Source organism: Mauremys mutica, chromosome 1, assembly GCF_020497125.1.
Source record: "Mauremys mutica isolate MM-2020 ecotype Southern chromosome 1, ASM2049712v1, whole genome shotgun sequence".
In the NCBI taxonomy this organism is placed as follows: domain Eukaryota; kingdom Metazoa; phylum Chordata; order Testudines; family Geoemydidae; genus Mauremys; species Mauremys mutica.
The window spans coordinates 179,063,919-179,077,007 of NC_059072.1; the positions used below are offsets into that span (position 1 = coordinate 179,063,919).

The 13,089-nt window shown below is 47.3% G+C and overlaps 1 protein-coding gene across 6 annotated transcripts in view; it reads right to left on the reverse strand.

Annotated features, from left to right (window-relative positions):
- The window catches only part of HTR1F (5-hydroxytryptamine receptor 1F), a 206,986-nt gene extending 203,703 nt beyond the window's left edge, over positions 1 to 3,283 (reverse strand). For 3 of the 6 annotated variants that reach the window (XM_045002064.1, XM_045002069.1, XM_045002063.1), the window contains exon 1: positions 1,795 to 2,010. The gene's annotated coding sequence lies outside the window, so the exon portion shown is untranslated. Of the gene's footprint in view, positions 1 to 1,794; positions 2,023 to 3,228 lie in introns of those variants that run through there. The other 3 variants (XM_045002070.1, XM_045002066.1, XR_006576262.1) reach the window with 3 other exon arrangements.
- Positions 3,284 to 13,089: the final 9,806 nt, after the last annotated feature.

The following is a 13,089-nucleotide window of genomic DNA, read 5'->3' on the forward strand; positions in this document are numbered from 1 at the left end:
CTCTTGCATCCGAAGAAGTGGGTATTCACCCACGAAAACTCATGCTGCAAAACGTCTGTTAGTCTATAAGGTGCCACAGGATTCTTTGCTGCTTTTACAGAACCAGACTAACATGGCTACCCTTCTGATACTTGACACCATCCACAGGAACATGAAGTTGGAGGCAGATTTCATCATGATTCTGAGCCTTAAATGGAACCCAACTAGTTATAGTGTTGAGGAATAGCATTTAGACTGTAAGCTCTTTTGGGCAGGGACTCTCATTGTTCTGTGTTTGTATAGCACCTAACACAATGGAGTTTGATCCATGACTGAAGCTTCTTAGCACTATGATAATGCAAACAATTTGATTTGTTTGGGATGATTTTGTAAATCAGTAGAGGATTCACAAACAGAATTGAGATGAAAGATTATGATTTACCATTGTGAAGACTCAAAATTTACTTGGATTTTCAGATGAGATTTTGTATATGAAACCACACACTCTGAGACCCACAAAAATCCATCCACACTATATATACAAATATCTGTGGTATGTGTATATCACACAAACACAAAACAATGTAGGGAGGAAACAAAACTTCCTTACCAGATCAAATTTGACCCAAATTTAAGTTAAGTTTTTGTATAGCTTGTTTTAATTAAGAACTATATATTATGTTTCCAAAACATGTTTTTTTTAAAAAAACAAGCTTCTAATGGAATGTTTTTAAACACACACTTTCCTGCTGTGATTGGGGTCTAAACATTAGTTCATTGTGCTAGAGCAGGAGCACATTAAAAAGTGAAATGAACTAAAACCAAGCTATGACCAAAATGAAATTAAACTACATTTTACATTTCACTTAGTCTGAACAAGTATACAACAAAGAAAACAGTGAAAAGCCCACTAGAGCTATAGTTCTAATAGTTTAAGATAGTATTTGAAACATAGGGACTTTCTTTGTAAGGATTTTTCCCCAAATATACAGGCATCAATCCATAGAGAAATTAGAGACACAGACGACTAAATTTTAATCCTCCCCACGCAGTTTATTTTCCTTTGCATTTCATGAGGAGTTAGCCAGAAATCCGAACAACATGGGCAGGAGAAAGGGCGAGATTAATTAACTCGGTATTAAACCAGTTCTTAGAGCCCCTGAGAGGAAGCAACACACTCAATCTCCGTTATTGTATGCAACAGCTGATATGCGGATTGTCCCTGCAGGAGGGACACCGGGCTGCCCTGCTTCAGAGCACACAGAGTGCAATACAAGCAGCACTTCCAAAAGCAGCAGCAACTTTTCTTTTAGATTCAGAGCAAGGGGGTTTGGTGGAGAAAATTAAAGGCTCGTCCGCAAAACACTGATACCCAGGAGTGGGAAGGAAAATCTCTTCAGTTAGAGTCTTCTCCTTCACCCACCCTCACTCGCCTAATAGTCAAATGGGTGAGGGGTTAAAATTGTGTTAGAAACATTATGCGTTTCTTGTTTTAACTGGCACTCGAAGGTAATTGCGCACAAATGCTGCCCTTGGCTGTCCGAGCTGTGAGTGCGCGGATCTCACAGCAAGTGACGAGTAACGGACGGCAGGCATATACACGAACCCGGCTGGCTGCAGAGGTGGCTGGGCTGCATGTCTGCAGGTATAACCGAGGGGCCATGCAAGCAAGCCCATGTGCGTGCGCGGAAGGAGCTCGGAGCCCAGCGCCAGCGCCCCCACGCAGCAGCGCGCTCCTCCGCCCCCCAGCCAGCCAGACCAGGCGCCCCTCTCACGCCAGGGCTGGCTGCACTTCAAAGCAAAAAGGCTCCTCACCTGCGCTGCGGGACACCAGCGTCCTCCTCTGCCTCCCGCCAGCGCCAGGGAGCGGGGCACGGCGCGCTAGTCCAGGCTGCGGAGGGTGCAGGGCGCGGGGCCCCTCGGGGTGGCAAGGGCAGCAACGTGCCGCCGCAGCTGCTCCGAGTCTGGACAGGGGCTGAGTCTGCAAGCGGCGGCGGCTGCTCAGGGAGGAGGCGGAGGCTGTTGCTCTGATCGGCTGCTTGGGGGGGGGACGTGGAGCTCTTCACCCGCCCACGGCTCCTTACAGCCAGCCGGCGGGAGCTGGGACAGCAGCCCCCTGCCTGCAAGGGGGCCCTTTCCCCCACCTAGCCACCCCGCCCTTTATTATTCACTCCCCCCCAGGCCGTTCCCTTTTCCCTTCCACCGAGCCGGTCCCCGTCTTTCCCCCTTCACTTTGCTCCTCTCCTTTTGCCAGTTGTTGCTTCCCTCCCCTGCTAATGTCACCTTCCCCCTTTTCTTTGTGGAGTTCCCCACCCCTGTGCAGCCAGAGGAGTTGGTCCCCTCCCCTACTGAGTTCTCCTTCCCCCACTATTCTGACTGGCTCCAGTTGTGTTTGCTCCCTCCCGGCCCCACTGTAGTGGAGAAGAGCCTTAGCTCCCCCCTCCCCCCCTCATGGCACACCCTGACCCGGCCAGGGCTGAGGCGGCTGCTTTTTTGGTGGTGGGAGGTTAAGAAGGAACAAAATAAGGGGGGCAATCACCATTGCTGCACCCCTCAGGTTTCTGCCCCATCCCTGTGATCCCAAGTGCCTCCATAACACCAATAGCAGGTACAAAAAGCTGGTCTCCCACATCACCTTGCTGCCACGGGGCTGGGAGGACTCCGCCCTCCTTCAGAGGATCTTTCTGCTGAGAGGACACCCTCCAGCTACCAGCAATGGCACCTGGTAGTGATGGGGCCTGCAGGGATGGTTCATGGTGTGCATCAGGGTCTCCTATGTTATTTGTTGGGGAAGGCTCTTTGCTTCCCCTGTCAAGCACCAAGGCATGTCCAAAGGCAGTCCTCCTTGGCCCAGCTAGGAGGGGTACTGGGCCTTCCTGGGCCTCAGGACAGCAGCAGCACCACCAGTGTTGGCAACATTTCTCATCCAGTTCCCCTCCTTCATCTAAAGCTGACATCTGCCAACTTCCCTTGGGCACCAGGAGTGACCCTTGTCCTGCCTGGCTGAGCAGGCAGACCCAGCCACTGACAGCCATCTGTCAGGTGTCCTTGAGGGGTGCATGTGATGATGGGCAAGAGAGAGCCCCCCCCCCCTTTAGAGGAAGGCCATCCTCCCCCTTGTCATGTTCTCTTTAGCCCCCATGCTGTCATCCTTACCTGCCAAGCCTTTCCCTGCTAGCCCACCCTTTGTTATCACCAGTGAGGGCTGGCTGCTAGTCTCAAAAAGTAAGTGTGATAAACGTAACTCACAGCCCTGCTCTTTCCATCCTTTCAAGGAGAGGCCACTGCTGTGCTTGCTTCCATGCCCCCCAAGAAGGTCCAAGACTGGGAGCTGTAGGCTGAGTGTCCTCAAGTGTCAGGTACTCTCCTGTGATTGGGCAGAGGGTATCTGATCCTCCTGCAGGAGACTCATACCACTCCGGAAACCAGCTGGTGCACAGGAGATTGGCCCTGCCTGGTGTCATCCAAATGGGAGCACATCTTGAGTATGGTGGGTGGGACTGGGTACACCCCATAGCCCTCACCTAATGCGTGGTACTGTTCACCCTGCAGGTTCCCTACTGTTTGCTCCAGAAGGCAAAGGCTGCTCTGCCCACTGCCTCTCTTACTTCTCTCCATTTGTGTAAAGGAGCATCTGGTTCACCCAGTGCCCTGATGATGAACGTGCTAGAAGAAATAGACCACATGCTTCCCTCCCAAATTCAGCCTGAATTTGTTGTTCGCAGAGGCACATAAGTGCATATGTAACAGCCTCCATTTAAAAAAAAACCAAGTAATTGTTCCAACTAAACCAAGCACTAGTTGTCATTGCATGCAAGCAAGCAAGCCTTAAAAGCTAGAGGTGGTGAAAGTTAAATTGCATTATGTATCACTTAGAAAGCATTTTACAGGAAACACCTGCCTACATTGAAACCTGCATAAACAATCACATCCACTTTGTAGTTTCTCCCAGGTTTCTAGGAAAATATTCTTTAATCCCATGTTAAAGGACAGCTCCTTGGGTGGTCACTAAGGACTTTTACTTGAACATTTTAAATTCTGGATTTAAATTGAATCCAGTCTTTGTCTTGCAGATTTTGCCACTAGCTAATTCAGTTTTATCCATGCTAATAATGTAACCCTCACCCCTTTCTCTAATGGATGGAGGTTCAGTTCTGACATGAACACAAGTGACCTTACATAGCACACTTTATGCAGCTCACTGCTGTACTGTCCACAGCTGCTGCTAAACAGAAACGATAATTTATTATTAAGCTATGGTAATTTTGTGGTCTCCTCTTGGCTCCAAATTGAAGCCATCACACTCATTTTGCTTGTGAATGTGAAAGTGCCTCTCTGGAGATGATGCTGTAGCATGAGTTTTGTGCCACACCTAGATTTTTTTTAAACAAAAAGATTTGATGCTGGTAAAAAGTGCTTGACTGACAATGACAGTGACAGTTCTGTAATTATCCCCCCAAAATAGGTACAACACAGGCAATGGTAGTCATAGTCCAAGCTCAGAATCTCTACAGGTCCTGCTTCAAATCTCTTCCTAGAGCTCCTCCTCCCATAGCATGATGCCTACAAGTTACTTGACAGTAGTGTACTATTGACCACTGCTTATTACACCAGTCATAACTGCCTCACTGTTACTTTGTTTTTCCCTCTGTCTTTTTGCTTTACTCACATGTTTCCTCATCTTATATGTACAGTGTACTGCAGTAGCAGCTAGAAGCCCTGATAAAGGTTCAGTTGTGCTTGGCACTGTACTACAGTAATAGTCTCTGCCCCACAGAGGTTACAATTAATAAAAGAGAATTCCCCTCTTTTTAACTATAGTAGCCACCAGTTTATGACTAGGCTTTTCAATAGCTATTCCTGAGCATGGCAGGGCACAGCCTCTCTGCCTGCTATCCCCAGCAGGTGTGATAGATGTTAGAGGAACCCATTACAGCTGAAAAGAGGGAAGAGGAGACTCCAACTCATGCCAGAGAAGGTTAGTAGCAGCTTCTACTATTTTCCTTCCCACACTTACTTGCCTTCTAGAAACTTGTTTTTCTTCTCACAGTAAAGGAGAACAAAGTGGAATAGAGGTTGCAGCTAGTCTGCAACCTACAGTCCTTTGGAAGCAGTCTCTTCTCTAACAATGCCCAATAGGCTTGTATGCATGCTCCAGGGATGCAGGCCTTACAGGTTTCTTTTCCAAATTTAAAACCCATTTGGGAAGAAAAAAACCCAAATGTGTACTCCATCAGTAGCATCACTCCTCTGAAGGAGAAGGTTTTTACCACTCCAGCTACAAAGACCTACTTTCCTGCTCCTAGGATACACTTCTTTTTGTATGTTCCAGGGAGACTAACAAGCTTCAACTGTTTCTTGACACTGCTAATGAAGTCTTTGCCACCCTCCTCCATATACTGGTGTCTAGGTCTCTTAATAGTGACTCCTACCACCTTGGCTGATAGTATGTTCTTTCATGCAGGACATGGGGATTGGTCCATTGGGGCTCCTACTCTTTCATCCTATTCCATCTTCTTATTCAGGCATTAAGAAGGGAGAGCTAATACTGGTACTTGGGCAAAAAAGAGGGACCACTTGCTCTCACTGAGTGGACTAGTAGGATCCTGCCAATTCCTGCTGTGACTAGGCAAGAAGCTGATGGTTACTCCTCTACTCTCAGCAATGCCGAGCAGCAGCAGAGTGGGGCTACTGAAACAAGTAGTGAGAATAGACACTATATGAACTGGGCCAGCCAGCCAGCCACAGGAGGTCCCAGCAGGGACAGGATGAAAGGTTAGTGTGATATTTACTGCTCAGCCTCTGGTGCCATAGGGAGTAGAAGCTTCTTTACTGTTGAGCCCTGTTGTGACAATATGAGCCCCCAGGGATCAAGGATGTGACTCCCTTTTTGATTGCTCTGGCTGAGAGCAACACCAGTTCCCCTTCATCTCTTGTTTAATAGGAAATCTCCATCCTCCTGCAAACATATCCTTGTTCTAGGCACATTAACTCCTTCCCCATCAACTCCTATGGCAATGAATATCAAGCCAGCCTGATAGAGAGATTTGGAGCAGGTGCAGCTATAGGGAGAAAGTTGCACACTAAATTTTCATCTTTGGAGCTAGGAAACTTAACTGAAGGCTGTGTGGGTGAAAACAGATTTTCTTGAATCAGTTAATGGGAGTAGCAGGTGCTCAGCATCAGGTCCACAATATGGAGATATTTAGAAATACCCAGGCTGATATAATTGGGGATCCTTTCAGTTCCTGCCTTTGTGTTTCCTGAATCATTGTATATATCTACATACTGGGGAGTCATTTCTCCACTAACATTCCAAACTAACTTCAGTAGCATTGGACAAGCTGTAAAGTTAATGAAGAATTTAGCCTCGCTGAGTCTGTCTTATGCCTTCCTCATAATGAATTCTAGAGTATGTCATTAATGAGGGACACTAGAGCAATTCAGCACAGGTGGTAATAGACCAGCTGTAGTTGAGAGTAGCAGGTGCTCAGCACTACTCAAAATCAGACCACTTGTTTGCATTTTTTTAAATTAAAACACTGTTAGGTCTCTAATTATGACTATTACATGAGAATTCAACCAGCTATTTAGAAAAGCCACTGATTATTTTGCTTAATGAGATGAATGTAACATTAGCTTCAAGCAATATCTAGCAAGCTGCACTGTCAGCATTCTGTACCTAGGGCTATACAGAGGAAGTGCTAAGTTTAAAAGGGAAGTCTTGCAGTTGGAAATTTTCTTATACATATTTTCTATTTATATTCCATGAATATTTACACCACACACACCCTTCTCACCAAGAGCATTAAGATTAAGAGCAAACATGCCCATTGCAGATATAGGAAGGGTGTAAAAACTCCTTTTGCCCAGGGTTAATACATTTTGAATGAGCTTGGTAGGGCTTTGAAGCCACTTGATCCTCTCTAGTGACCAGCCTAGTCAAGGCACCTTCTTGGAGAGGGGGAGTCAGGGATCAGAGTTCATAGAGTTGCAATTCTTTATCTAATAAAGGAGGAAGAAGTCTGTGTTTGGTTGAATATCTGTGGGTGGAAGGGGAAAGATGGAGAAAAGTGGAAGAAAAGAAAGGACACAGTGAAGTAGAGAAGGAAAGAGGGATCAGACAGAAAACCATGCAGGAAAAATAGTTCCATGATCTATGTTAAAAGAAATTTGGTATGAAGCCAGGAAGAAAGAAAATAAGATGGAGTAAGTTACCTTTAAAATTATTAAATAGAAAGTGGATTGACAATGTTACAACTGAATAAGAATGGGAATAAGGCTTTGCAGGGTGTGTGTATGTCATTTTTTTAATTTTGAGTTGTAGAGGGCCGGATTCTGCTACCCTCATGTTTAGTACTTTACACCACATTAAGCCATTAGGCTTTATTAACAACCTCAAACCTTAGCATTCTTTTAGAAATCTCCCTATTGCACACATATTAATAAATATCCCCACAAAAGCCAATAGAATTCATACTCCTTCAAGCTTCCTGCAATAAGGAGGTGGGACTTCCCTTAATTTCTTCAAGGAGTATTGTCTACAGCACTACTCTCCTTTATACAAATAGGTAGTTACATGAGAGATGTTTTAGAAAGAAGTGGCCATCGGGATTATTCTGATTTTACAGAAGCCGGTTTTTTTAAAACATTGTATAAAATTGAGTGCACACGGCCACACTAAGCACATTAATTCGGTGGTGTGCGTCCATGTACCGAGGCTAGTGTTGATTTCTGGAGCGTTGCATTGTGGGTAGTTATCCCATAGCTATCCCATAGTTCCCGCAGTCTCCCCCACCCATTGGAATTCTAGGTTGAGATCCCAGTGCCTGATGGGGCAAAAAACATTGTCGCGGGTGGTTCTGGGTACAGCCTCACCCCTCCCTCTGTGCAAGTAGCAGACAATCGTTTCGCGCCTTTTTCCGTGGGTGAACTGTGCAGACGCCATAGCACAGCAAGCATGGACCCTGCTCAGCTCAAGACAGCAATCATGGACGTTGTAAACACCTTGCACATTCTCGTGTAGTCTATGCTGAACCAGGACCTGAAAAACCAGGCGAGGAGGAGGCGGCTACGGCAGCGCAGCGACGAGAGTGATTAGGACATGGACAAAGAATTCTCTCAAACTGCGGGCCCCTGCGCTTTGGAGATCATGCTGGTAATGGGGCAGGTTCTAGCCATTGAACGCCAATTTTGGGCCCGGGAAACAAGCACAGGCTGGTGGGACCGCATAGTGTTGCAGGTGTGGGACAATTCCCAGTGGCTGCGAAACTTTCGCATGCGTAAGGGCACTTTCATGGAACTTTGTGACTTGCTTTCCCCTGCCCTGAAACGCCAGAATACCAAGATGAGGGAGGGATAGCTCAGTGGTTTGAGCGTTGGCTTGCTAAACTCAGGGTTGTGAGTTCAATTCAGGGTTGTGAGTTCAATCCTTGAGGGGGCCATTTAGGGATTTGGGGATTGGTCCTGCTTTGAGCAGGGGGATGGACTAGATGATCTCTTGAGGTCCCTTCCAACCCTGATATTCTATGAGAGCAGCCATCACAGTTGAGAAGCGAGTGGCGATAGCCCTCTGGAAGCTTGCAACGCCAGACAGCTACTGGTCAGTCGGGAATCAATTTGGAGTGAGCAAATCTACTGGGGAGGCTGCTGTGATGCAAGTAGCCAAAGCAATCATTAAGCTGCTGCTACGAAAGGTTGTGACTCTGGGAAATGTGCAGGTCATAGTGGATGGCTTTGCTGCAATGGGATTCCCTAACTGTGGTGGGGCGATAGATGGAACCCATATCCCTATCTTGGCACCGGAGCACCAGGGCACCCAGTACCTAAACCGCAAGGGGTACTTACACCAGTGCTTGCAGCACCAGGGAAATCACAAGGGACGTTTCACCAAAATCCATGTGGGATGGCCGGGAAGGGTTCATGACGCTCGCGTCTTCAGGAACACTACTCTGTTTAAATGGCTGCAGCAAGGGAATTACTTCCCAGACCAGAAAATAACAGTTGGGGATGTTGAAATGCCTGTCGTTATCCTGGGGGACCCAGCCTACCCCTTGATGCCATGGCTCATGAAGCCATACACAGGCAGCCTGGACAGTAGTCAGGAGCTGCTCAACTACAGGCTGAGCAAGTGCAGAATGGTGGTAGAATGTGCATTTGGCCGTTTAAAGGCGCGCTGGCGCACATTACTGACTCGCTCAGACCTCAGCCAAACCAATGTCCCCTTTGTTATTGCTGCTTGCTGTGTGCTCCACAATCTCTGTGAGAGTAAGGGGGAGACCTTTATGGCGGGGTGGGAGGCTGAGGCAAATCACCTGGCCACTGATTATGCGCAGCCAGACACCAGGGCGATTAGAAGAGCACACCAGGAAGCGGTGCGCATCAGAGAAGCTTTGAAAACCAGTTTCATCACGAGCCAGGGTACGGTGTGACTGTTGTGTTTGTTTCTCCTTGATGAAACCCCCCTCCTTGATTGACTCATTCCCTGTAAGCCACCCAGCCTCCCCCTTTGATTACCGCTTGCTTCCTAAGGAAATAAAGTCACTCTCATTTAAAAATCATGTATTCTTTATTAATTAATTATAAAAAGAGGGAGAGGACTGACAAGGTAGCCCGGGTGGGATTTGGGAGGAGGATAGGAGGGAAGGAAAAGGCCACTAAAAAAATTTCAAAATAATGACAGCCTTTTGGTTGGGCTGTCCACTGGGGTGGAATGGGTGGGTGCACGGAGCCTCCCCCCATGCTTTCTTAGCCGTCTGGTGGGTGAGAAGGCTAAGGAACATGGTGAGGGGGGAGAGTGGTTATACAGGGCCTGCAGCGGCACTCATTGATCCTGCTGCTGTTCCTGAAGCTCCACCAGACGCCGGAGCACGTCCGTTTGATTACGCAGCAGCCCCAGCGTTGCATCATGCCTCCTCTGATCTTCCTGCCGCCACCTCTCATCTCGAGCGTCTCTCCTCTCCTCAGGTTCACTGGCATCTTTCCTGTACTTTGATACCACGTCCTTCCACTCATTCAGATGAGCTCTTTCATTGTGGGTCACTTCCATGATTTCCGAGAACATTTCGTCTCGCGTCTTTTTTTTTCCGCCGCCTTATCTGAGATAGCCTTCGGGACGGAGGAGGGAGACTTGAAAAAATTGCAGCTGCAGGAGGGAGGGAAAAAAGGGAGAGAAGTATTTAAAAAGATACATTTTACAGAACAATGGTTATACTATTTCACGGTGAACAACACTATTCACCTTACATTGCACATGTGATCTCACTACAAGGTCACATTTTGCATCTTAATATTGAGTTCCTGTGGCTTTGATGTTAGAGATCACAGACACAGGTCCGGGCATCAGAATTCGGCTTGCATGTGGCCATGGTAAGCCACTGTCTTTCGGCTTCTGCAGCCTTCATATATCCAGTGCCCTCCTTTCCCAATTAGCAAGCAAAGCCCGTTGAGTGCTGCTTCTTTCCTGTTAACGTGCAGCACCAGAACTGCCTCCATCCAATTCTCTGGGATGATCGCTTTACCCCTCCCCGCACTGTGTGGCTGGTATCATGGAAGATCGCTGCTAGCCACCCTCCCCCCCACCGCGTGGCTGGTAGCAGGGAAGATCACTGCTAGCCACTCTCCCCACTACCGCGTGGCTGGTAGCAGGGAAGATTCCAGCTAGCCAAATGCAAAAAAGCTCAGCGCCAATCACCCCTCCTCCTCCCCCTGCTTGGCTAAACGCAGGGAAGGATTTCTTTTAAGCAACAGGCAAACAGCCCAACCATCTCTGTCCCCTTAATTAAATTCATGTATTTCAACCAAGTTACCATGAACGATATCACTCTCCTGAGGATAACACAGCAAGATAAAGAATGGATGTTGCTTGAATGCCAGCAAACACCGGGACCATACGCAGCTAGGCTTTGTCATGAAATGATACCAGATTACTTGCTATATGCATGGCGTGGTCAAGTGTCCTACCATGGAGGACGGAATAAGGCTGCCCTGCCCAGAAACCTTCTGCAAAGGCTTTTGGAGTACCTCCAGGAGAGCTTCATGGAGATGTCTCTGGAGGATTTCTGCTCCATCCCCAGACATGTTAACAGACTTTTCCGTAACTTTACTGGCCACAAATGCATCCCAAGTCCTCAGGGCAAATTAATCATTAAAAAATGCTTGCTTTTAAACCATGTTTTATATTTACAAAGGTACACTCTGTCATGAATAGTTAGTAAAGGGTTAAAAATAGTACCTGGTAGGCACCTGACCTGAGGACCAATCAGGGAAGAGAATTTGAAATTTCTAGGAGGGAACTTTTTCCCTCTGTTGCTGTGTTTTTTGTCTTTAGCCGTCTGGAGTTACAAGAGTCCAGACGATTTAATCAAGTCTCTCAAGTTCCACCTTTCTGAACTAATTTCTTCTAGCCAAGATAGTGAGTATTAGAAAGATACGTTGTGTCTTAAACTAATGATCCTATGTTTGCAATTCTGTGTGTTTGTTATTGATTATTCTTAATTCTGCTTGTACTGGTTGTACTGAGAAGGAGAGGGGATTCTCTCCAGAACTTAGCAAGGTTATACCCTATGAGTGTCCAGCTTGGACTCATAGAGATTCTGTATTTTCTTGTTTTTCTTTTAATAAATTCTTTCTATAAAGATTTGATTAAATCCCTCTACTGTGAATACAGGGGAGGGGCTAAGACGGTGGTGAGACAGCTTATCTCCGGGCAGAGAGGGGAGGGGGAAGGTTCCTCCTCTGTGAGTTGATCTGTGTTCCCCAGGGAGTGTCTTTGGAGGGAGACAGGGGGAAAACAGGGGTGTCCCAGCCCACGTAATTGACCGAGGTGGTGGCAGCAAAGGGGAGACCTACCCTAGGATTTTGGGGTGGGGGAAGACATGCGGGTCCTCACCTTGAAAGCCCCCAGTTTCAAGTGAGGGTAGACTCTGACACACTCACCAGAGGTCCCTTCCATGGCTTCATTGTCTGGGATAGTGGCTTGGGAGGGCTGGGACGGTACTTCTGTCAGGCTGAGAAAAAGCTCCTGGCTGTTGGGGAGAACGGAGTGCTGTGTGCTCTCTGCAAGCTCGTCCTCTTCTTCCTCCTCCTCATCTTCCCCATCCGCAGAATCCTCAGGCAAGGCTGTGATTACCACCCCCACCTCGGAATCCACGGACAGGGGTGAGGTAGTGGTGGCGGACCCCTCTAGAATTGCATGCAGCTCAGCATAGAAGCAGCATGTTTGCGGCCCTGCCATGGACCTTCTGTTTGCTTCTTTAGTTTTCTGGTAGGCTTGTCTGAGCTCCTTAACTTTCACACGACACTGTACTGAGTCCCTGCTGTGGCCTCTCTCATCATGGCCTTGGAAATTTTTTCAAATGTTTTTTCATTTAGTCTTTTGGAACGGAGTTCTGTTAGCATGGAATCTTCTTCCCATATAGCGATCAGATCCAGTACCTCTCGTGTGGTCCATGCTGGAGCTCTTTTTCGATTCTCAGAGTGCATAGTTACCTGTACTGATGAGCTCTGCGTGGTCACCTGTGCTGATCAGCTCTCCACGCTGGGCAAACAGGAAATGAAATTCAAAAGTTTGTGGGGCTTTTCCTGTCTACCTGGCCAGTGCATCCGAGTTCAGATGGCTTTCCAGAGCAGTCACAATGGTGCACTGTGGGATAGCTCCCGGAGGCCAATACCGTCGAATTGCGGCCACACTAACCCTAATCCGACATGGCAATACCGATTTCAGTGCTACTCCCCTCGTCGGGGAGGAGTACAGAAATCGGTTTTAAGAGCCCTTTATATCGATATAAAGGGCTTCGTTGTGTGGACGGGTGCAGGGTTAAATCGGTTTAACGCTGCTAAATTCAGTATAAATGCGTAGTGTAGACCAGGCCTCACCAGTAATTAAGTATCAAACGCTCTAACAAAGAATGTCATTCATCAAGCAATTTGGGTTCTTCAGATGATTGAACTTTATATAGCTCCTGTGATAGTCACACTAAATTAGTGAGGGCTGATCCACAAAGGTACCTTGGCACCTAAATCTTAAATTTAGGTGCCTAAAGTCCCACTTTTAGGCTCTATTCTGCTCCTCACAGCTCCTGCCAAACTCTATAGGTGGCTAAACTCACT